This window comes from Topomyia yanbarensis, chromosome 1, assembly GCF_030247195.1.
Source record: "Topomyia yanbarensis strain Yona2022 chromosome 1, ASM3024719v1, whole genome shotgun sequence".
Classification (NCBI taxonomy): domain Eukaryota; kingdom Metazoa; phylum Arthropoda; class Insecta; order Diptera; family Culicidae; genus Topomyia; species Topomyia yanbarensis.
Window position 1 is genome coordinate 20,832,582 of NC_080670.1, and position 26,572 is coordinate 20,859,153.

The 26,572-nt window shown below is 34.9% G+C and overlaps 1 protein-coding gene across 1 annotated transcript in view; it reads left to right on the forward strand.

Moving 5' to 3' along the window:
- The window catches only part of LOC131677064 (lutropin-choriogonadotropic hormone receptor), a 60,781-nt gene that overhangs the window by 1,208 nt on the left and 33,001 nt on the right, over nucleotides 1–26,572 (forward strand). The gene's annotated exons all lie outside the window — the stretch shown is intronic.

Here is a 26,572-nt window from a genome sequence, read left to right on the forward strand (position 1 = left end):
AAAACGTTTTTCTGAGCAAAATACGATTTTATTGTTTATTTTGCAGCCGTCTATGCGCAATCATTTTTTGAATATCTAACCCAAAGAAAGTGAAAGGATTCTGGTTGGGAGGAATTGTATCCTGCATATAGCTCAGATGTACACTGCCGGTACCCGCATAACTGTCCCATATGCATTTTCATCACTTTTGAGTTAACCTCAGGGTTAAGTCTCATTCTTATTGTACTATCAAATAACGCACTGTAAATTATTGATTTTTTCAAAAAATGTACAAAAACATCAACTAATGTCAGTCCCATATGAAAAGTACCCACATACCAGTCCCATATCAATTTTTGGATGAAAGCTGCAGACAATATTTATCTGTTATATTTGTATTGTGACATTTTTTTCGACTATCCTGATCAAATGCACATCAATAAAAACGGTTGGGAGGTGCTAGGGCATAGTGTAGTTGTAAATCGTACGCAGCTCACCTGGGTACAAATAAAACAAAAATCTTATGGTCGCATTTTCTCGACATGATGATTTTGCATATGGATGGAACTGTTATGCGAAAACCGGCAGTACAGTGAAGACTCGTTTTTGTCAGCCCCTTGGTAATTTTTAGGCTGATCAAATGGGGACATTGGCAAAATCGGGACATATATTTTTCTTTCTTTTCAAGAAACCGAAGCTCTTAAAATGTTCTTCTTTAGTCCCTAGATATCTAGGGACTAAAGAAGAACATATTCTTTACTGATTATTTAGCTTAAATGTCCCTTGGGGGGGGTCTGATAGTGCAAAATTAACCCTTTCATGCCCAACTTTTTTCTACTGGCAGTGCTAGAAGTTGGTCAATTTTTACCTTCTAATGCTCAATACAATTCTCCTAGAATAATTACAATAGTCCAATTACGTGGAAAACGTAGCCAATGACAGTCTAAATTGATAAGTTTTATCAGTTTTCAATAATATTGCACCATAACGAAGATATATGAATAAATCATTTTCCGTCGTCAACGTAAATTGTCCCTGGCAGCACTGCCCCATTGGAATCTAATCACACTAATTGCAATAACTTCAGTTCTAGAGCTGATCCTTGTAACTGTTAATACACAAAATAAAGGCAATAATCACATTAATGAGCCTTACTTGTTTTTGTGAGTAAATCTCGCCTCAATCAAAAGTTGTTTAAAAACATTGTTGTCCACAAACAACATGGACATGAATGGGTTAAAAAAACTTTTTTCATATTACCTCTAAAATAAGAACACTATGCTCAAGAAAGGATTTATTCGAATTCAACTTGGTTCGTCTGCTATAGCCCATAGGCGGATAGATGTGAAAGAGGTTATCGGTCAAAGGTCCCAATTGTATGTTTGAAACCTCAGCTACATTTTGGAGTCATAAAAATTCATTTGCACCACTCCATGGCAGCATTAGGCGACGATATGTAAATTTATTACTTTAATCACGGTTATACTATTATAATGATTTTTGTTTTGAGGATGGCGAAAAATGCAACACGTTGTATTTTCTTTCTAAAAAAATCTGTAGAATGAGATTCATCTGTCAAAATTAATATTTCAGAATGGCGCTTCCACGTATACGTACTACAATCAGAAAGTCTTACGATTTTCTGATAAATCGAGGGGGCTGAATTACCCGCACGGTCTTAACAGCCCCGGGTTCCATATCATTCATTATGTTCATTTCATTCAGTTTATTAATTGTTGTTTGTTTATTTTTGTCGTCGGCCTATGTTCACACTGAGTGCCAATCACCGAAGCCAAAGAGGTGACTCCACCGTCTGGATCCTAGATAAGGGCCCGTCAACACATGGACCGGCACCTACGGCTTTACTTCCCTTTCGAAGGAAGACGTGACCACAGATTTTTCTTTTTATCTTGCTAATTTATTCTATTTATTCATTTTCATTCATTCAATTTATTCATTTTATTGGTTTCGTTATTTTGTTCATTTTATTAATTTTAATTATTTTATTGATGGTATTCATTTTATTTATATGTTTTTAACCCTTTCATGCCCAACTTTTTTCTAGTGCATGTAGGGTTTCAAAACTATTTTTTCTTGAGAACGGTGAGGTCAAGAAACTCGAAAAACTTTTTTTCATGAAGGTAGGTCCTTCCATGGCAGTGCTAGAAGCGGCTCAATTTTTACCTTCCAATGCTCACTACAATTCTCCTAGAATATTTACAATAGTCCAACTGCGTGGAAAACGTAGCCAAAAATAATCTAAATTGATAACTTTTATCAGTTTTCACGAATATTGCAACTTCTCAAAGTTATTTGAAAAAATCATTTTCCGTCGTCAACGTAAACTGTCTCTGGCAGCACTGCTCCAATCAGACTAATTGCAATAACTTCAGTTCTAGAGCTGATCTTTGTAACTGTTCACACTCAAATGAAAGCCAATAGTCACATTTATTAGGCTTACTTGTTTTTGTGAGCAAATCTTGCCTCAATCAAAAGCTATAGCTGCTTAAAAACGTTGTTGTCCACAAACAACATGGGCATGAATGGGTTAACGACATTCAATTAGCAAGGTTAGCCGTGTTCAATCAGCATACAGTGACCATACGACACAACTGTTGATGCAAACACAAAATGCCGATCAAATAAAACACCTCGGCAGGCAATTAGTGAGGGCAGAAACTAGCTCATTCAATGAGTTTCAATGTCGTAAAAAGCTCAGTGTGGAAGTTTATCGTGACTTAACTTTTTGTCGGTACCGACAACATGAAGAACAAAGATGCCGCAGACTCAGGTGATTCGCATTTTTAATGCCAAAAGATCCTGACTCCTGCGGTAGCAAACAAAGGGTTAAGTAGCCGGTAAACTCTAAGCTTGCTCATATGACCCTTTTCCACGCTTTTCTAAACTTTCTTCGTTGGACTCCTTGCTCTCTCTTGAGTACTATGGTTCTTAATACTGAAAAATATACTTCACTTTCCAGTCTCTTGCTAATTGAATGTCGTTAAAAACATAAAAAGGGAAAATTGACTCACTTTTAGTCGTTAATATAAAAAGAAAAACATTTTATTTATGTTATTCATTTAGTTAATTTCATTAGCTATTTTATTCACTTTATCCATTCTATTTATTTTCGTTTTATTAGCTTTGTTATGTTTATTTATTTCGTTTATTTTATGAATTCTGTACACTTCATTTGTTTTGTTAATTTTATTAATCTCATTGTTTTCATTCATCTTGTCCATTTTATTATTTTCATTTATATTAATATTTTCATTCAATTTATTAGTTTTATTAATTTCGTATATTGAATTACGGGGGCGTCTAGTGTAAAGTACTCAAACCGAAAGTTATTTTGCTTTACAATTTGGTAGGTAAGGCAACAATGAAAAAACATACAAGCGTTCCAACAGTAGACGTCCAACCATTTCCACGTCGAGGAACGTCGCGGCGAACACGATAACTCTTGATAAAACACAGGAAATTCAATAAGGTTTGTGATGTTTAGACCTGTAATTACTCGACGAACAAAAAAAAAATAGAAAATATTTCGAGTGACGGAAAATGGCTTCAGGAAAACCGAAAAATCTCATATTTTACTGTAAAATTCGGTCACTTTTCTTTAAAATAATAGGGAGAAAAAACATTAATTCAGTTTTCTGTGGTTCATCGACAGACTACACGTGTTGTGCATTTTTATAAAAAAATCAAGCCAATTCGTTGATTAGTTTTTAAGTTATCATGTTCGCCAATTTGAAAAATGCGGTTTCTAGAAAAACACTATTAAGGGGTGTCCCACATCAAATTACATCACGGAATAAAAGATGCTGTAGAAATTAAACCATTGGGTATTTTCTGTTGAAAATTTGGGTAGAAGTAGTTTAGAGTGTATCGTTTACACTGTATTTTTACCGCAGTCAGTTTTTTGAGAAAATCGTTACCGATAGATTGAAATCTGCATGTGTTACAGCGTGTTACGCGCGAGGAATACATAGCTGTTTAGAAGCAAAAGAAGTTCAGCGTGGCCACCAAGATTGCGGGAGACTATTCCAGAGGTTCAATACTAACAATTAAACGGATAAAAATGAAGTCGATTTTTTTGTCCCCTACGCCAGACGCCCCCCTTAATTTCAGCAATTTTATAGATTTATCCTTTTTATTTATTTCATTCATTTTATAAATTTTATTAATTTTACACATATCATAATTAATTTTATTGATGTTGTTGATTTTATTCATTATATATTTTTGATAACTTTGATGATTTGATTCATTTTATTTTATACATGCTGTTCATTTTATTATTTCGTTCATTTTGTTCATTTTGTTCTTTTTAATAATTCTATTCATTTTATTATTTTATTCAATTGATCGTTTCTATTCATCTTGTTAACTTTATTCTTTTGATTCATTTTATTAATTTCATTCTATTTATTAAAAAAAGTTGATTGAATTCATCAATTCATTGATTTTGTTCATTTTTCTCATTTTTATTAATTCTATTGCTATTGATTTTATACATTTTATTTTTTAAGTTCATTTTTTCATTCTATTTATTTTCTTCAATTTGGTCATTTTATTAACTTTATTTCATTGTAGTGGTTTTATTTTTTAATTATTTTATAGTTTAATGTTTTTATTCATATGATTGTTTTTATTGATCTTGTTCATTTTATTCTATTTATTCGTTTTATTAGATTCATTCAGCTTAGTCGTTTTATTTTATTAATTGCATTAATGTTGTTGATTTAATTCATTTTATTAGTTTTATAAATTTTGTTCCTTTTGATCTTTTTATTTATTATATTTATTCTGCTAATTTTGCTATTTCGTTTCATTTTGTTCATTTGATTCTTTTTATTTATGTTGCAAATTTTAGTCTTTTTATTAATTTCGCTCTTTTATTAATTCATTATTCTTGTCCATTTTATTCATATGATTGGTTTATTTCATTTATGTTATTTTTTCACAATGGTAATTTACTTAGAACGGAAAACTAGATTTCCGGCCTTTATAAACATGATAGAAAGGAAGAATGAGTTTTTTTTTACTTATTTTGCCTTTCTCATATAGAAACCGAGTCAGGTTCTAACCCCAACTACTGTTAAAATGTATGAACTGACAGCGACTGGGGTTGCTACCGGATTCAGTTTCGAAGTCAAGCAAAAACGGCATTAGTAATTCTTGCTGTAAATAACCAAGAAAAACAGATACAGAAATATCTACTGTGCAAAAGTTAAGTAAAATCAGAGTAAACAAACGACAAAAACAACAGCAAAAACACATACAACGCATTTTCCATCATCCCAGGCTACTAACAGCAATCAATGCCCAACTAAAACGAAAAAAAAAATGAAAGGACAAACAATCAGCGATAGCCTCAAGATGTTGAACAAAACACTCCTCAGGGGCAGCAAATAAAATGATTCCCAAGTTGCTATCATGGAGGAGCCGAAGATATATCTCATCCTAGAAAATAATCCATCATACGGTGCGTACTTAAACTAAAAGACTCACTTGAAATGTTTTATTTCTAGTATTTTTTGTGATTATATACAAAGCTCCGTTTTGTTTGTTCAATAAAAAAAAACATCTTCAGTAGGCCGGTAGGGTACCCGGATATATGCAAAATTGAAATGCTCATAACTATAGCAATCTTTAGCCGATTCCAATACTTTTAAGTGTTTTAGTTACATGAACTCATCAGCTTTTAAACCCTGCTGCTAAAAGACCCCGGTATATTCATCTGGTTTCTAGAAATTAGGATTTCTGGGTCGCCGTACCGGGATGCAATAAGCAAAGCAAAGCCTTGATACTACCACAGATAACAGACATTTAGACTGTTCGTCTTTAGTTTCTGTCTAACACAAGGATACCAGGTATCTTTATCAAATGTCTTCACATTTTGTAAAAAATGTCTTCATTTGTCTTCAACGGCCGGGATTCTTAATCGGTTATTGATTGTGAGCCAGAATTCTGTCAGAAACCATTCGGACATCCGAATAAATTTGTCTTCAAAATGAAAAACACGTCGTCACAACATTTCAAATGTTTTCAAAATGACAAATCTTCAAATCTGGCATCTCTGGTCTAACAGCTGCACTCAACTGCATTGTAGCGATCACTGCGCCACCTAATAACGTATGCCAAGCGTTTTTCAGACGTCTGACGTTTATACACATTTCGAATCGAGTCTGAACGTCTGTTATCCGTGGTACAACTTTCCGTTGTGGAACTTGAACTGATATTTCGGCTGCCGAGTTTTAATCTACAGTATCAACAAAAAAGTGTGTCCGAGAGCTCTTTCATGCTACAAGTGGCTTCTTAGGCCAGCCCCTTACCCTTTGAATCGTTAGTTGATGAAATACGCGGGGATATTAATTATACTATCGCTTCGAAATTGCCATAGACAAAAGCATTTTAATTTTTTTTGGTATCCGGGCACAAAGCGGCTCATACATTGAGCCGTGTCAAATATTCAAATAACGACTCGACGAAACTCGTGAATGCTACTAGCTCGAATACACGAAGGAATTTCTAGCTATCGGCATATGTGAGTTTTATAACACCACTCGCAGCCTAAGTGGTCCGACTTACCGATAAAAGGACACACTTTCAATGATTCACAATCTGGATCAGCAGAATCCATAAACCCGCCGATAAGACTGTAAGCAGGCGGCTGGTGTGCTTCGTCTTCGTAAAAAAGGGTCAATTGTGCGGTTTGCGAAGAAGTATTTGCAATCTCATCAGTGCAATTTGTTTATCTTCTAGCGAGATAGGTGAGAGAATCATTTAAAGAATTTTTGAATTTGCTTTGATGATCGATCATGGTTATCAAAATGCAACTAACAGCGAAACATTGTAGTCAATTATGCATTTCGCATTAATCGTTCATGTAGTTGTGTTTCATGACACCCTAATTTTCCTTGTCGAAGAAAATTTATTGACTTTAAATGACATACTAACAATAAAGTAGGACACTAATAGCTTTGTGAACGAAATTTAATACGAGAAAGGATACTGGGTTGTAAGATGAGGTGAAAATTCTTTGTGTCTCTCCTTTTCTGTGCTAACAATCCAGCCATACAAACGTGAGCCTCTGGTAGAAAATGGAACAAAATTGAATGCAATATACATAGGGTAATGAGGCTATTGTGGCCGGAGAGCCTATTTTGACCCTCTTTCGCACCTATTGGTTTTGGACTTAGATATGGGATAGTGACAATATCTGTTTGGCTAAAACAGATATGCAAAAATAAGCTCAAGTTATATTCTTTATTTGTTGTACACATATTTAGTTAGCTACCCTCTAAATCCAAAATTTAATTAAGTTAAATTATCAATTATTTCAAGTTATTCAGCTGCTTTCTGGTTGCGGAAATTTTATTTTCATCTAGACATAAAATTTGGCTCGGGACAATGTCATGTTTGGTGTGAAACTAGCCATTGCCAGTTGTTAGCCTTCACATGATTATTTCCTGCGAGTGCAATACTGGGTACTCATCTTCTATCCGCTGTTGAGGTTCTTTCATGTGCGTGATGTTTACGTTTATTTTGATCAGCAAAAAAGTAGAATGATTCCTTTTTCAAATCAAGCGATGACGTTCATGTTCTGAATATCTAGTAAGAATCGACGCAAATGGAATATAAGTAATTGCGTTTGAACCAGATTGTTTTTCGATGAGGTGAAGTTCAGTAAAAAGTGCGGCCCTCTCCCTAATAGTGTCAACATAGGCTCATTACCCTACCTACTTTTGTCTTTTGATTCTCCCAAATATTTTAGTACCATTGCATGACTTGTACTTCCTAGAATGAACCTATTTAATATAGTATCGTTTCCTTTTCGTATCAAACACCCTGCGCAGGTGATGTGATTCTGTTTGTGAGCGAATGTTTTTGTTTTGTTTCATGCAGCTTTCCACCATTTTCTATGCATAAAACATTTTTCGCAGTACCCTCCGTCAGAAGTCAATAATGTTACGATGTTACCCCGCAAGTAGGGATAAAAGCTTCAGGTTTTGATCGCCTTATTGCGTGAAATACTTTTGGGTTTTTTTAAATCACTGTCTCTGATGGAGAAACAAAATCATGGAACAAAAACAAAACGTGTTTCCGCACCAGATACGGGTATAATTCAAAAAGTAAACCAGTCAGTATGATATCACCTCTTGCAAAACCCAACTCATGCTGCACGTGGGGAATCTGCTTTCGGCTCTCTAGCACACACACACGTCTTCGGCGGGCAACGTTCCGGATCAGTGATTTCATTGTTCGGAATATCCCGAAAATGCCATCACGGCGGCTTGTTGTTTATTTTTATTAGGCCAACATTCTGAGGGAGAAGAATTGAAAAAGCTTGCCAAACCTTGTTGTTTTGTTTTTTTTTTTTGCTACGCAACTGGGTGGTTGGGGCTCAGCACTAGATTTCTTAACGTAAATTCGTTCTGTGCACTTAGCTTTTTATTAACATTCAGGAATTATCAATGTACGTGACTGTCAATTTTTTTTAAATTAGACCTTTCTGCTAATTAAAAAAAACCGACCTGGTTGGTTCTCATAACACGGATTTTGCGTTTTGTGGAGACTGTAACAGTCTCTTCGTCTTTCTATTTTATGACATTACCCAACATTTACAGCTACGGTGATGTCTTCATCAAACCATACACCTTTTTACTGCATATCGCTGCCTTTCTTCGATCATCACATTAACTGTGTTCTAATTAATTTCGGAAGAATGATAGTTGATCCCTAATTAATCAGCGTATATAACACATCCGAAGACTCAACTTCAAGCAACGACAAAAAGATAACTGATAACTCGAACCATGATATAACAATCTGAAATTTATTTATTTTCGTCAAGCATATGTAGACTACATAGAATAGTCTCTAAAACGCAGATATTTTTAATCACTTTTAATTTTAAATATTAATTTCGATCCTACTTCACGAAAGAGATTTTCGGGTACCCACATTTAGATACTTCAACATCAACAAATACCTCATGGAAGGCAACTGATACTGTTGATGTTTTCGCTGTACTTCAATGATGTACTTTTAGTGCTGAAGACTTTACGTCTGTCCTTCGCGGATGATCTGTAGATATTTCGTCTGATTCGCTCAATTATAGATTCTCCAACATCTGCATCCAGTTTTCGTTGATTGGTATAGAAAGAGCCGCATGTGTGTAAATCTGAAGTAGTGTTCGGTGAGCTCATTCTCACGAAATAAAGACCCGTTTGGCTTGAACTATATGCAGAAATTGAGCTGAAATTTTTTTGCTACAGAAAACCTGAAAAAGCGGCCAGTTGCATCAACGGGAAGGCGGGGCCCCTTACGACTGTCCTGGTTTTTTACTCGTCTAATATGGTCACCCTAAATTTATCATCGTATATAACACACCCAAAGACTCAACTTCAAGCAACGACAAAAAGAGTACGAATTCTCAGAATCTCTCATTTATTCAATGAAAAAGATTCAATCATGTTTGGCTCTTGTTTTTGTCACAGCGAATAGAAATTCAATAGACCTTTCTCGTCAAAAATTTGCATGAAACATTTCAAGATGGCGCCATCTGAGTAAATGACAGCTAGCTTGTTTACTTGATGTTAGAATTTTAAATGCAATTCGAACCAGGTATCTTGGCCTGGGTGGAATCAAAAATTCTAAGTCCAAGTAAAAAAGTTTTCTGGACTGTCGGAAAAGTCAGATTAAAGGGGTATTCTACAAATAACGCTTTTTTGAGGATGAGAAGCATTAATGCGGATGGGATGAGTTTTTTCCAGGTAACTGGCATCCCTATCTCTACATACAGAGTTTGACAATAGGCAACATCGTTTTTCTACCGATCGATGGGGGTCAGTTTCACAACGTCAAAATCGCTTAAAATGTCATCAAGAAACAGTAGTAGCAGTAAACAAAAGAAAACAACACTTTAACTGATTTAATGTAAACTAAAGTGCTCCTCGTTCGAATTTAAAATTAATTTCGTTCATTTTGTTACAAGCAAAGTTCTTATGTTGGCTACGAAAATATGGCGTCACCCTGTTGGTTTTTTCAGTTCGAATTGTTTCTTATCGAACTTTTACCACGAATTTCTGTTCGATGTTGTTTGACCTTTAATGCACCCCTCTCAAAAATGTAAGGTCAAACGGTTGGCAAGATTCCGGTCATGCAATCCACCTGAAACAGAAAATTCTAAAAGAATTTATTTTTGTATCCCTTGGCTATCGTCTGATACGATTTTTCTAAAATGCGAAAATTTGGCCTTGAGTTTTAAATAAAAAAATTTTCCCGTCTTTTTTGGTTAGACAAAAAAAACAAGTTTTGTAGAAATGAAATATTGAAAAAAAGTTCGTGTTAGACGCTAGCGGTTCATTTTTCCAACATTTCCCAAATTGTTACAAGTCGATTGATAAATTAATGTGATATCTTGCCAACCAGTTATAAAAATAACTTTTGGGAGTTGAGTTATAAGGCACATCGCGAATGCATATTTAAAGCGTCCGGAAAAATAAACGAATCCGTATACCATTAAAACCTTTTAGGAGTGGATTATATTTCAGGGCAGAAAATGTAAAAACAACGATATTTTGAAACCACATTTGTAAACGCATAAAACTCATTTTTCTTTGGTACTGATTTTTCGGTATATATGCAATATTCAGCTTGTGTTGAGGCTTTATATCACAGAATTCGGTATGTTGCCAAATGGCAACAGTATGCATTTAAGGGTTAAACGGTTTCATGTAATATCGTATATATGCTTAAACATTTCATTTTTCATCCCTGAATCGATTCCGCCTATTACCGACTCGGAGCGTCTTTCCTCCTTCCTCTTTTATAGTAAAATAATTTATTTGAACCTGTCAAAACATTGTTTTGACTTGAATCAACACTCCTGATTGTTGTCGCAGAGTATGTCGCTGTCGCTGATTGCCGCATTTGTGGGCTGTCTCCGAAAGCAGTTATATTCCTGAATCACCTATATGTTGATCCCTAAAATGATTATTTGTTAGAATATAGCTACTCAGCAATATTTATGTTGGTACACATACACTCACTTTTGTTGTAGCCTCGTGCATTCAGTGGATGTTCGCCGGAAGCATCACATCATGTGGAAACGCAGCCACTGATAACGAGCAAGTTGGCCAGCTCGGAGAAGTTCCAACGGCAGACCGAAGCCGTTGAAATACGGCCAATTGGTTTCAATGTACGCCAATCGTTCGCAGTTGCCGGTGCACATGTGGAAGCACTTGTATTCAAATTCGTGTAATATCATTTGCATAATATACAGGATGCTTCATGCAACCGGTACCGGCATGGGCAGCTGCTTGATTACGGTGCTCTGCAGCAGAAATGGAACCTGTATGAGCGCACTCATTAGGGCTCCTTACACGAGGCGCTAGTAATGTCATTACTGAGCAGTAATGTCACGTTCAATGATTGTGAAATGATGGAACTCTCATACAATTTCAGTAATGATATTACTGAGTAATGACACTTTTTATTGCGAGTGTAAGGGTCCCTATTAGGATGTCGGCTATCCCCACCAATTTTCTAATGCTTGCGTCGACCCTTCCGGAGTTTGTAGACCGAATCTGATATATCCTGAAATCAAAAGCAAATCCCGCGTGTTTTTTGAAAAGGGCCAATAAGCATACTGTCAAAATTCACTTTGAGAGAAAATTCTGGACAAACCATTAATCGCCGACTATAAATCACAACAGCGGACGAAAGAGAAAACTTTTCTCTTTCATAAAATGTTAACATTCATTCTCGGCGAGTTACGGGTTGTCCGGAATTTTCTTTCAAAGTGAATTTTGACAGTACGCTTATTGGCCGTTTACAAAAAACACGCGAGAAATGACGATTTTGCTAAGAGAAAACAGCGGTGCCACCTAGAAGCTGTGGAACAGCAACAATAGCAACGGTTCAATCCAACCCTACCGCAACTTGATGTTTAGCCTAAGTTGCTTGCAACCACCGTGTTTGGGATGATGTCGCCACCATAGAATGCCGTCCACTAATTATGATACTGTCAATTTCCATGCGAGAAAATAATTTCGTGACATCTTTTACGAAATATTTTTATTTATTTACATTCGGACGAGATAATCAAGGTAATCATTTTAAAACAGCGTAATAATTCAATACAAAGAAATTAAATTATCATTTTGGTGTTTCATAAAATGATCACAAATAATGCCGAATGTAAAATGCAGTGCGCTTCTAGTGTGCGCATTTTCTTCAATCGTCGCCCTTGAAACATCTTTCGCAAATGACAATTCTCGAAAGTTTGTTGTTTCCCTAAAAACATTTAACTTTGTGATTGTCACTTTTTCCCGGTCAGCGTGGCAAGCAGAAAGTTAGCAAAAGTTGATGCTGGCAGAGTTTCTGCGAGCATTTTGCGCGATTTGTGCGAAAATTCTGGCAACGAATTCGCTCAAATGCAACAACCGTTTCTGACAGAAGCGGTTAAACCAACCGATGCTGCTCACTTTTATCCAAAATCCAGTCAGAAATGTACGGCCAAGATCCCTGCACGCTTCCTGCCACATCTTTGTCAAATGTTTTGCTCGATTCGTGCTAAATTCTGCCAGGTAGGAATTGCCAGGATCTTTGCACAGTTTATGTCCGAGTTATGCCAGGGTTTTGCTCGGTTCCTGTCAAAATTTGCCAGAAAACGCGAACGAAACCGAGTTCGCCCTAGCTCAACTAACCCGACAGGATACGCGCAGAAATCTGACCGGGCTGCCAAACCAAGACTTACAGAAATCTAGCAGAGCGGTCTTTGCCAGAAAATTTGCTCACTGGGTTACTTCACATTCAACAAAGACAGGATTGACGTCGTTTGTTTATTTCTGACAGCATAACTGACAGGCGCTGTGACATTTACGGTGCAAAGCTTACCGCGAATTTCAGAAGTGATGACAGCTCGTTTTTTAACGGAGAGGGAGAGATGTTTACTAAAACTAAATGAAGGTATTGACAAGCTAGCATGCGCGTCGCATGTTTGTATGCTGATGATTCCAAAAAATTGATCGGAGTACAGATGCATTATTTTTAACAGGAAAAAGAAATCGAAAACTTGAACCATCAGAACCAGTAATTGGAGGTTTAAGACCTTTAAGACTTAGTCTTGTTATGATCAGCTGGTGGAAGAAGAAGGGTAATGTTCGCACCATGTGTAAGAAGGATATTATATGCTCAAAAGCTCTAACACCAAAAAGTGTTCACAAAAATTACAAAAAAATTCGAAGCAGCCACACTTTTATTAAATTTAAAAAAAATAAGCGAAATCGTCCTAAAAAGTTGATTTTCCCCAAAACAAATGATTTTTCGAGATTACATAAAATCTTATTTTATAGATGTTTGGCATGAAAAATACGAATTTGATCTCTAAAATTTCATGGATCCCCCCTTTGAAAAAAAATTGTTCCGGCTTATATGGGAATTTCATGTGAGCGGACGGTTCAGTCTATATTCCCGGAACCATATCACCGATCCGTACGCAATTTTATAGACGTCTATGGGTATATGGGATGGCATAATTTACCTTTCATTTGGGTCTAAGTTTGTGAAAATCGGCCAAACCATAAACTGATGTGTTAATGTTAATGTTAATAGCCATTTTTCCGGCACACTTCCGGAACCGTCTATGATGGTCAATGTGGTCAATGAGACTTTGGTTGGCCGTCGGTAGAAGTAGTAAATTATTATTAATGTATTGTTAAATGGAGTTGATATGTGCAATTTAATGATAAAAATGTGGAATCGAAACTAAATGTCGAAAATCTGATTTTTTTTTATTTAATCGGTAACGAATCTATTTTTATTTTATTCCTAAGGATTTTCCACGTTGATCAAGGCACATTTTATAAAAAGTGATTAAGCAATAATACAGATGTATGCACGAGAAAACGTTAAAATTTAATACGCATGAAAAAAGGCCTATAACCTCAACTTCGCGTATTCGAACAAAGGCTGTAATATTCCGTTCGACATTCCTTAGATTTTTTCACATTAGATCAACTGCATTATGTGTATGATTTGCATCACGGAGCAGACAATTTTTTAAAGATAGGGAATTTTAGGGACGCTAATGACCGAGTATCCCCCCTTTGTCGTATTTCTCGGGAAATGGAAATATCTCCATTCAAATACTAAGATTATTTCCTTTAAAAAGTAGTATGAATTGTAATTTTCTGAATGGTACTTCAAAAGTTATGGCATTTAATATATTTTTCCTCCATATTTTCCATATAGTACCAATTTCAAAAACTTCAAGCACTGTTCGGTTTCTCATCTCGCTCAGTTCAGACGCTACACTGAAAAAAAAACTGAACACGTTAACATCATGTGGAAATCTATTAAATTATTTCAATCCACAGACAAGTGAAATGCATACGATTGCCACTTGAATATCCATTCGAGTGTGGAAAATATGGTTTTTGAAATGAAATTCATGCGAACATGGTATGAAAAGCACATCAAAATCATAAGAAATACCATTGATTAATTTTTCCAAATGAATTACACGTGACTATCACTTTGTTTTGCTTATAGATTTCATGGGCAGAAGAATTGGTGAAATTAATTGTTTTACATGTAGAAATGCACTACATGTTTTTCATGCGAAAGTCATGTGGAAAGTTCATACTTTACGACTAAATAGCATGGCAGTGAACATTCAATGGATAAATATGTCGTATTCACGTGGAATTTGTTTGAATTCAATTTGAAATGCTTTTTAATGGATTTTCATGTGAAATTCAAAGGGAAATCATTTCTTTTTCTTTTTAACATGTGAAATTCAAAGGGAAATCATTTCTTTTTCTTTTTAACGTGAGAACGCACATGAAAGTGATGTTTAATTGCATATGGTTTTATCGTGTCGATTATTTTCAGTGTAGCAATCGCTCCGCTGCTATAGCAGGGCAAGTAATCAAATTTACCCGCGCGCCGCTTGTTCTATTTGCAAAGGAAAAAATTGATTCTTTCAACCTAGTGTGTGAAACGTGAACAAACAACGAGTGACAATACGAACCAAGAGTATATCCCATTGCGGGCAAACTGTGTTGCTGTTAACTTATCGGAATGTCCGGTAAGACCATCGATTCGTGAAGTGGAGCAATTGTGGAAGGTGAACATGAAGCTTAACGTAGCAGAAGTTAATGCGGTGCAATTCAACCATTTACGTCATGATTCGACACGTCAATCGTTCGTTTACCATTTATCTGTCAGTGTCATTCCAATCGAGCACGAGACCTGTCAATGGCCCTCGTTCCAGAAGGATTCGAAATGATTTTCTTCGGATTGGGTGTTTTTGACAAGTCTCGTGCTCGATTGGAATGACACTTACGGATAAATAGGAAGAATAAGATAGATATGGCGAGTCTTTATCCAGAGGGACTCAGCGTCTTTACTGATTATGTTCAAAAACATTAGTCAAGCAGAATCAGTCGCTTCCCAGAACAACATAAAACACGTCGTCGAATGTAATGACATTTTATACAATATCCCAACGCATATAGATGTTGACAGTATTGAAATAAAGATACATGACCTGGCTCCACGTACTAGTTCTTCCGTTATCAAAAAAAAACATGTCAAAAGATAGACAATAGATTGTCATCTATTGACATATAATAGCATATGTAAAAAATGCTGTAATATTAACGCAGTTGTACATAGCCGAGCGCATTTTTTACGAAAATAACCTTAAACGCATCATTAAATACAAAGAATTCTTTGCTGGCCAAAACAAGGGAGTACGAATGGTGAGTTTACGGTAAATCCGTCCTACTCCATGATTGCTCCTTCTAGGGCAAGAAACTCTTCATACTCAAACAACGCAGTGCAACTAAGGAGGTAAAAGTGTTAATTCAGTTAGGGCATGTTCAGGAGCGTTTTATTTTGTATAGAAGTTTTAAAGTAGAATTGAAACTGAAACATTCACATCCCCAGCAGAGCGTTTTGTTTCATAATTTCGAACAGTTTCGTTTTAAAATTTAAAACTGTTATACGACGCCGTTCTATTTGTTGCTGATTTTGAAACACGTTTAGAACTGTGTTTTAAATTCATGGAAACTATTCAGCACAGACACTTAGACCCGATAGACCGGGGAAAATAAATTTGAATGCAGTAACGCTGAAGGCATGGCGGGACATGAATTTTAAACTGAATAGAACACGCGCTAAAACTGCTGCTGGGACAGCAAGTTCCAGTTTTAAAAATTTTCAGTTTTATTTTATAGAACTGTCAAAATTATGAATCTAAAACTGAAACACTCCTGAACATGCCCTAAGTATACAGCCAGCTGCGCATTCAATTATACGGATGCTATTAAGAGAAACGCAATGCGTATTTATAGCCTTCAATTGTTTTCTTATCTTTTCAATTGCCATTACAAAATGTCCCATTTCGGAACCCTTGAAGTAAAGCACCATATCTAGCCAAACATGTCAAATGGTTCTAAGTGAAAATGACAGTTTCTCTTTGATTATTTTCTTTTTCACTAATAACTCGGCAGTTTATACGTTTGTTAATTAACTCTTAGCAGAATACGCTAGTCAAAATCAGCGTTTTTCGATATATCCTGAAACAATATTGAAAAGTTTTATGCTGACGCCGTAATAATCGAAAGAGAAAGTAAACAAAGAGAGGCTCTCATTTGCACTTAGGACCATTTGACATGTTTGTCGAGATATGCTAATTTCATCTCTGTGATGCGACGTCTGTTTCGCTGTAGAACCCCTTTCGTTCAAGAGCGCCCAAGGGTCCCGAGTGGTTCTAAAACGGCCCTGCTCGCCGTGGAAATAAATAATCCAATTCATTATTTGCAGACACCTTGTATCGCAGCTTCTCAAATTGAAAAATAATCCCGAGGATATTTTATCGACGAAGATCGTCATAAATTGTCGCAATAAGATTATGCCTGCAGACAACTGTACGGATAGAATAATTTTTTGTTTCGAAACAGTACAATGATAATGCCAATGTATAAAGAAACCTCCAGCTGTTTTAAATCCCGCGTCATGCGTTTTACTCTAATTAATTAGGCGAACCACCTGGTCTATCAGCATCATTCCGAGTTTCCTTCCCTAAAGGAGCATTTTTCTCGCTAATTTCGCCAGGAAGACATGGTTCGATGGGCACGGTGATCCATTTAATTCTTGCCAACTCGGATTATACCGAGTGAGCGATGATTGAATCCTGTACCTACGATGATTGAATCCCCTACCTATGGTTGAAATCTGTCAGTTGAAGATATTGCTATAAGCTTTGATTAGCACCGAATGATTCAACCGAAACCAATCCCAGAGGCTCATATTCGAGACTCAGTTCGAGAACAGAAAGGAACTTGAAATAAAAATTGCAGGCAAGAATCATTCATATTTTCGTTATTGAAAAAAGGGGTGTTTTTAATGTTTTTTTTTCAAGTGACATTTTCTAACAACTTAGTTGACGAATGCTCTTAATTCTTTTTTTTTAATTATTTAAGAAGTCCTCCTATATAATTGTGCAAAAAGTACCTAATGCTTGAATTTTTTTTTGATGAAGTAAAATAACTTAGACATGCGCGCTATTCTGCTAATGTTTATTAAGGTTTCGTCTGTAAAATCAAAATTTTCGAGTGTAATGTGTCAAAAATGGCGTCCAAAATGACGGCTTTCTCGAAACAAGATTTTTCGAATCTGCGGGCATTCTCGTTTTTGAACCATTCTACTAATCAACTTCCAGTTTTGCCCGCCAATTAGATTGTAGGTTACAACGCCGATTCTCCGGCGCTGTAACCTACAATCTCGCAATATTTTGATCATTAACGATTTTTTACTGCCGGCCAAAGTGGAAAAATCATGCAAAGAAACGATACTTTATTTTCAAGTGGTCGCCATTTTGTTTCTATAACAAATTTTTCATGTTTTTTCCGTGACTGAGTCTTTAAAGGAATCAATACCATCCGGTCAGAATTATGACAGAATATATTCCAAACTATGTTTAAACAGACATTTCTTCAGTATTCCCAAAGGAGGCACTCGAACGAAAGAGTCGATTCTTTTATGTGAGTGAATCAGATATGATAAGCTCTCAGAAATGAATCAGTTTGCCTCTCTATCTCTCTCTCTCTCTCTCTCTCTCTCTCTCTCTCTCTCTCTCTCTCTCTCTCTCTCTCTCTCTCTCTCTCTCTCTCTCTCTCTCTCTCTCTCTCTCTCTCTCTCCGAAACTCGATATGATTCCAGTTGAACGAATTTTATTTCTAGCTGCCACGGTTCCCAATGATGCAGCGTATGTATGAGGACAAGATGGAAAGAAAGGTGGGAACATTTGACACTTTTGATTGTATTAGTATTATACTTGCAAAATTAAGCATGGCGGCCGGGGCCCTTGAAGTAAACATCAACATCCGAACGAGCATCCTGATTCTTTGGCGCACGATGAAAAGTGAGAAAAGAGAGCTTCACTTCGGATCTATCGATTAGAACACTTATGGACAATTTTTACCTCGAAAAAAATCGATTAAATTAACTATGACCGAACCGAAACAAAACTTATGGCAACAGAAGGGCCCGCTACGTCAACTGTTTGTGCTTTTCTTCTTCATATCTTCTTGTTTTTTAAGCTTCATCGAAGAAAAATGACAACCGCACTCACACAGAAAAAAATGTGCACACCTGTATCCGTCTTGGTATGAGGATACATTTCTTCTGCGCGAGATATAAACTAACCGCCAAATTCAACAACAACTAGCAAACATAAAAATACTACCATCGCCTATGCAACAACAGCATGGTTCGTATATAAAATTACATGTTTTCAACCGAAGCGCAAATTCAATCCCCACTCATTGCTTTGATACTTTTGTGCCCTTTTCTCGGCAGACTATGATTTTGCGTTGATGTTCACGTGCGCTATGCTTAACGAGTCGAAATTGATTGGATAGCTAGAATATCTGGTGTTACCCAGTTGAACCTAACTGTTAGCGTTTTCCATTTCCTACCAGGAACCAAATGAAATCTAAATCTGGGTAATCAATCGTAGAGTCTGCTGTTTTTGTTGTCGAATATAATACATCCAATTCTGGAAACAAAAAATAAAAATACTTATCGTTCAGGCAGTAAAGTTCACATCCCGAGGGTTGACCATCGATCCTTCAGTCAAAAGGACGGAATATTTTTCTATCACTAATGAGGTTCGTGCTTTCCCAGTAACACTAATGATCATTGCGTGACTTATCAACAATGAAGGATACGAATGGTTTTTCGTTATGTTCGGCATTGTACATTTTTCGGAAATGTCATTCATTTGTTATGACCGAGGCAATTATCAGAGCAGAAAAAATCACATCGTTTTTTTTTGGGCCTCGTTTCCATTTTGTGAAGGGTAATTGCGTCCACAATACTTCATTCAAATTATTGTTTCAATCATTGTGCTTAGAGCTCTAAAGTGATTCGTTTTTCGATGTAACTAGGTGAGAAGTGAGGTAAGTGACCAATAGGCTGCGAGGGATAACAAAATACAGCGAACAACTTTGTGTACAAACTAAAATCCAAGCAAATATAAATTGAGTGTACATATGACAAGTAGTAAACTAGTAAACAATCATCAGTCGTTTCTAAAACCTACATTGCCGTTCTGAATTTTTCAGTATCGTATCACCTGAGAATAAAAGCTTCTTGGTTCAGATTATAAGCGATTGCGCGCGAATCGGTATCTTTGATTTATTCCTAATTATTATAATTGATAAAAACAACTAACTTTAAAAGGTAAAACTACAGACGTTTAGGCTCGATTCGAAACGTGTGTAAATACCCGCTGTTGAAATTCCGAATAAATGAGACGTTTGAAACACGTTTGGCAAACGGTTGTAGGTGGCGCAGTGATCGATGCAATGTAGCTGTCAAACACATTTAGCAAATAGTTGCGTAGATGGCAATAGTGAAACACGGATTTCCAACGGCTATCGATTTGAAAGTTTACACAGGTGTTTGAAGAAATTTTGTTCTAGCCTAAATTCTGTTATCAGTGGTTAAACACGTTTGTTTAAGCGCAGTGAAAATGCTAATAGAGTGCCACTCTTCATATTTACTGGCATTTAGCCAATATAAACTTGGAAACTGCTACCCTATATATGGAAAGGCGCGTATCTATCCTGTATTCCAATATTGAAACATCTATCAAAGTTATGGATAATAATACTACACAGGTAAAGCTCTTCTCAGACGAAGCAACAGTGTACACACCGCAAAAAATATTCACAATGGATTTTGTTCTAGCTATTCCATCACGGCAACAGCTTTGGAACGTCCAGGAGAAAGTCCCTATAGAATACTATTTGTGGCTCGTGTCCACCCAAGTTTTATAGCACGCTACAAGTGCAATCTAAATTTTATAAGTAAAACCTCAATTGTTACTAGGAGAGGCAGATTAAAACGGGCAACCTACTCTGCGTGTTCGACAAACCTAGGATAAGGATTGTATCGGAAATAAGCTATATCCCTAGGGAAAATACATGGGTAAACTTATGTTTTATTTCCTTTTTATTTCTTATACAATTGTTACTGTTTTTATTAACCGTATTCCTTATACTCTTTTTATTACGTTTGTTCCTGTTTTATCTTGCATTCTTTTATTTCTTTTTGGACCTTCAATTCCTTTAATCTTTTCATTGGTTTTGCTCATCTGATTTTTTTTTATTTATTTCATATGTTCGTTTTTTTGAATTACTTTGTTTATTCAAATCATCTTTTTATACAGGTATTTCTTTCTGTTTACATAGGTCTACAAACACTGAGGTCCTGTTAGTTAACAAAGTCATGGGCGCGTGTCGGTTTCGTCTCGTCAGAAACCGACACAAACTGATTGTCGGAATAGATTAGCGCCGGCTTGACGTTGAATCCCTGTGTTTCAATCAAAGGACTGGTCAAACGTGATGTCCCGTCCAAGCAGAAGTTCTGTTTATGCCGATGAGACACAGCGTAGCCGAAGCTTGTCTTGGCTTAGCAGGCCAATGCAAAAGCACTATGCTATTTTTCTCTCTAAAGAGGAAAAATTACGTACATTTACGGACAAAGAGTGGTTTCATCGAAAATTCTCCCTTGGGGAGAAATTTTTGTGTTTATCCCATTTTTACTCCTTAGGTAGGAATATAGCAGAAACCTGTTGGTTGTTGGAAAGCTAATGTTTATTTCCGAAGTAGTTTGCCGCGTAGAATCTGAAACCGGGGGTCAGAATTTGTCCATCACGTCAGTATTTTAAGATATTTGAGGTTATGTACCTGAAAAACAGCGTTGTTCCTACTTTTGAGGCTATGTGCATGGTGCAAAAAAATGTTGCGGTCTGTCTTTCCAGGTACATCATTTGGTAGCACTCTTACCCTTTAATTTAAGAATTTAAGAGATCAATCACGATTTTCTCGTAAAGTTGTTGCTATTCAAAGTTAAAAAAAATCCGTTCGACGTCTCTTATGGCGATTTCGCTTGAACCTGAAACTGAGTCAGGTTCTAACCCCAATCGCTGTCAGTTCATACATTTTGACAGCAGTTGGGGTTAGGAACTGAATCAGTTTCGCCTCAAACAAAAACCACATTAATCTGCTATTCTAATTACGCCACATTGGAAATCTAACCCCAACCGCTGTCAGTTCATACATTTTGACAGCAGTTGGGATTAGGAACTGACTCAGTTTCGCCTCAAACAAAAACCACATTAATCTGCTATTCTGATTACGCCACATGGGAAATCTAACCCCAACCGCTGTCAGTTCATACATTTTGAGAGCAGTTGGGGTTAGGAACTGACTCAGTTTCGTCTCAAACAAAAACCACATTAATCTGCTATTCTGATTACGCCACATTGGAAATGCAACTTAAGCGGACCCTACACGAGCAGAAATATTGACAATAAACCAATTTTTGATCAATATATTGATCGTGTAAGGACATTTTGAAAATATTGATTCTGTAGAATTCAAATGGGATTGACGTATTGAAGCAGTCTTGACAATATTTTTATTGACAATATTCTTGTCTCGTGTAGGGTCCGCTTTAAAGTGAAAATATTCAAGACAAATTACACAGTAAAAAATTATTGTCTCAAAGGTTTAATGCAAGTGCTAATGACGTCGAAGGGATATATAGTATAACTTCGAATAGCCAAAACTTAGCGAGAAAAATCGTTATTGAACTCTTGAACTCCTAAATTAAGTGGTAAGAGTGGAAAAACGCCATTTTTCGGATAACACATGAACTCAAATGTTTCAAAATCCTAACGTCGTGGGCTAACTCTCAACCCGGATTTATACTTTATTCGGATTATACGCATCAATTTATTTCGGAAATGACCCTCACAGCTCCCAAGAACTAAGTCATGTTGGCTATAATTTGTATTATTTATCGAAACTTTACTTCTTATTTATCGAAATTTCACTTCTTTTGGCCTTAATTGTTTTTTATTCTGTGCATGCCATGCAATTAATTTTTTATCCATTCTCTACCTTTTTATGTTATTTGATTAATTATTTTATGCCTTCTATTCCTTTAATTAATTTCAGTCTGTTAATATTTTTGTTGATTTATTCCTTTTATGTTTGCTGGTTTTATGAATTTCACTTCTGTTATTTCTTTCACTATCTTTATTTCTACTTTTTATTTTATTCCTTTTATTAGTTGCATTCTTTCAGTTTCCTTTTTTCTATTCGTTCCTGTATTGATTTCATTGTTTTCAAACATCCTTGTTATCCTTCTCTTCTTTTGTTTTCTTTTACTGCTTGTATTATTTGTTTTGCTTTCATGCATTAATTCATTTTTATTTAAATTTTCACCATTTTTTATTGTGTTTATTTTATTCATTTGATATGTTTTATGCCTTTTATTTATTTATTTCTTTTTTATGCTTATTTTATATTTTAGTTTTTGCATTTAAGCTTTATTTACCTTTTAGCGGTTTATTTTATTAATCTTAGTCATTTTGTACATTTTATTCGTTTTATTGTTTCGATTAAAGCAACTAATTTTGATCTGATGTACTCGGCTTATTTTTTTAGTGAACTATAGAATTCATTTTATATGTTTTTGCTTTCATGAGTTTTATTAATTTATTTATCTTGTTTCTTTATTTATTGTCTTTATTTTTGCAGTTTTATTTAACTCATGCATTATCTGTGTTTTTTTCTTGTGCTTAATTTTACTCATTTGGTTTTATGCATTTTGTACAATTTATACAATTTGTTCCTTTCGTACATTTATACCATTTTATTATTATTTCGTTTTATTTATTGTATCTATTATTTATTATTTTTTAAAAATATCTTGCATACTATTTATTTTATTAATTTTTTCGTACCATTACTTTCATAAAATTTTATTATTTTTATTCATTATATTATTTAAATTTATTTTATTCCCATTATTTACTTATTCCTGTTATTCTTTATATTTGTTTAAACTTCTTTTACATATTTTTCCTTGCTTCATGAATATTGATATTATTTTAATTTTGCTTAGTGCACGGTGTTTGGTTCCTAGTTATTTTTCCTATGCTGCACTTATTCATTTTGTTTTCTTCATTCTCTGCTCATTGCATTTAATTTTATTTTCTTTATTAATTTTATTAATTTTACTCAGCTCATTCTTTTTTTTCATTTTATTCAATTGAATCATTTAACTAGTTTTATTCCAATCTATTTGAAGATTTTTTGCTGTTATTTTGGCTAAGACCATGGTTGGTTCATCTCGCCGATTTGAAGATGTTTTCTATTTTCTTCAGCTTAGTTGTTTTATTCAGTTTATTAAATTCATTCATTTTATTCATTCAAATCAAATTTCAATTGCATTAATTTATTATTTTTTCTTATTTCATTGATTTTATTCTTTGTGGTCATTCTACTCATTTAATATTTTTTTTATTCATTTTTATTTTATTCGTTTCGTTCGTCTATCGTTTATAATTTTATCATTTTCTTTATCTTGATTAACTGTATTTTATTGATTTCATTCATTTAATTATTTTTATGTCTCCAATTGTTTTGTTCATTTTAATAATTTTAATAATTATAGCCATTATATCATTTCATTGACATGATTCATTTTATTTTTTATATTTGCATTAAATCTGTTTTTTATTCTTTATTATTATTATTATTATTTTATTAATTTTAATGTCCTTTTTCAATCGTTTAATATATTTTTTATTTATTGTATCTTTCTCATTCATTTTTTCGTTGTTTTTGATGGATTTATTTTATGCATTTATGATTTTTTCGTTTTGTTTAGTTTATTAATTTTATTAATATATATTCATTTTAATCATTTCAGTTTTTTAGTTTATTTAATTAGTTGCGTTTATTTCCTTTTTTCTGTTATTATTTTTTCTCTCATATCACATTTATTTCTTTTATTGTTTGTTAGTTTTGTTCATTTAATCTCTTTTAATCATTTTTCCCTTTAATTTGTTTCTTTGAATCACTTAAAATTTTTTTTTAAATTTTACCGTTGTGTCCAAAGCAAGCTCCTACCAGCAAACCAGAACTTCTATGTTTGCTTCCCAAGACATCACTTGGGACCAGTCAGTCTTTTAGGCGTTCACACAAGACGTGTAACTTGTTATTAATGAGATGAATTCGAAACGCAAAATTCGACTTTATTTTTTTAAACTAGGTAGTGTATTTGTTACTCTCAAAATTTTCCTTTTATCTATTTTATGAATTTAATGTTTATTTGTTTCACATATCTGGTCCATTACATTGTTTCTTTATATTTTTATGCACTTTAATTCAATATTGCTTTAAAATAAATGACATGTAATATTACACGAACGAAAGTGTAAAATCATATGCTTTTTGATGCTCCCATTGACTGCATCGGATTCAACTTAATTTTCAATAAAATTTTTGATTCAAGCTTTGTGTGTTTACATTCGTATTGATTTACATGTCGTTTAAATTTCATTATTTTTTGGTGTGTACTAAAATATTGTCCTAATTTGGTATTTGCAAAATTCACGTGAAACCTTCACTGGTAACGCCGGCTATTTCAGCTATTTTAATCAATATACTAAAACAAAATGAAAATGCATTTTTTTTAAATTGGAGAATAGAAAGGTGAGACGTTGCCGCTCAATGTAACCGAAGCCTAAAATTTTTAGGTTATCCTGTGCATCGAGTGAAATATGATCCAGTGCTCTAGCAACTTGCCACGATTTCGAGCATGTAATTGTCGACATCGGTCAGAGATGTTGCTTTGGCGATTCCAAGTGATCGTAGGGAGCCGATAAGGCTGATCGCTCCTTTCGCAGTTAGTCATTTGATTGCATATCGCTTCTGCGTGGAAGATGGTTTAATTTTCGAAGCACGTTTTACGTGTTAGCAAGATTAAAATAAATCTGAGAAGATACTGAGTGCTAAATAGTTCTACTGCGGATTTTGGATGTGCTGTGTTAGTTTGCGCGAAATTTCTACTGGCAGTACTAATTTAACTCTCGAAACTAGTGTCATTAAACATAACTGGATAACATGCACGTTTAAGTAAGTGTTAACTTGTTGATGATTGAAGATTATAATTATCAATAGCAATAAGTTTTATTATTCAACTGTTGATATGGTCCATGATCTTTTAAATGGTTGAGAATTTATCTCAACGTCAATAGTTGACCCATATCTCAAAGGAGAACTCCATAACAGCTGACTTTCATTAAAAATGAGTTATTTCACTATTGCTTGCGTATTCAAAACATCGATAAACTAGGTTTATTTATATGGAGGTTTAGTGATGATGATTTCGTCGCTCCAGGTTCGCTCTAATATTTACAAAGTCTACATAAAAATGACAGTTTCGAGCGAACAGCATAAGTTAAGGAATCGCGTGTTTGACAGACCGACCAGAGAGACGCCAAATTTGAAACGAAACACCATTTGTGTTCACAAGTAAACAACCGCAGAGATACTCCTGTCGTCTTTGTTATTTTATTTAAACTACCACCCTCCCCTTGAAGCCTAGAAGCGGTTTGTTTACCCCCAAATTCGCCTTGCATAAACGAATTGGTTTTCTCCAAATTTAAACGTCAAAACGGCTCATTAGAAACACCGCTGGATAATTCTATCGATTCTTAGCCCTAGAACGGTGCACTGGGGTACAAATTTATCCCACTCCATCTTTGGAGCCGTGTAAAAACGAGAATGCAGAATTTACCGACCTAGGTAAAACGAATTTATGTATCATTGATTCAATTATTTCCGTACTTTCTATTACACAGCTGTTTTCGCAATTAAAAAACGAAGAAAATGATATATTGCACATTTATTTTGTTTGAATTTTTACCTGTGAAAATTGCTATCAAACGCGTGGGGTATGTTTGTACCCCAGTGCAACGCTCTAGGGTAAATAAGTAAGTGTAACGTCCTAGGGCTAGAATCGATTGATATTGATTTTGTCGAATCCATTGAGTGAAATTATATGGCACTATAATTATGAGATAGACAAGGAATAGTCTATCCTATGTGATTTGTGTTTGTCATACAAAAAAAAGAACTAGTAAAAATAAGGAATACCAACCTAGTTCGGCTTCACTCCGATAATAATCCTTATAAAAACCCTA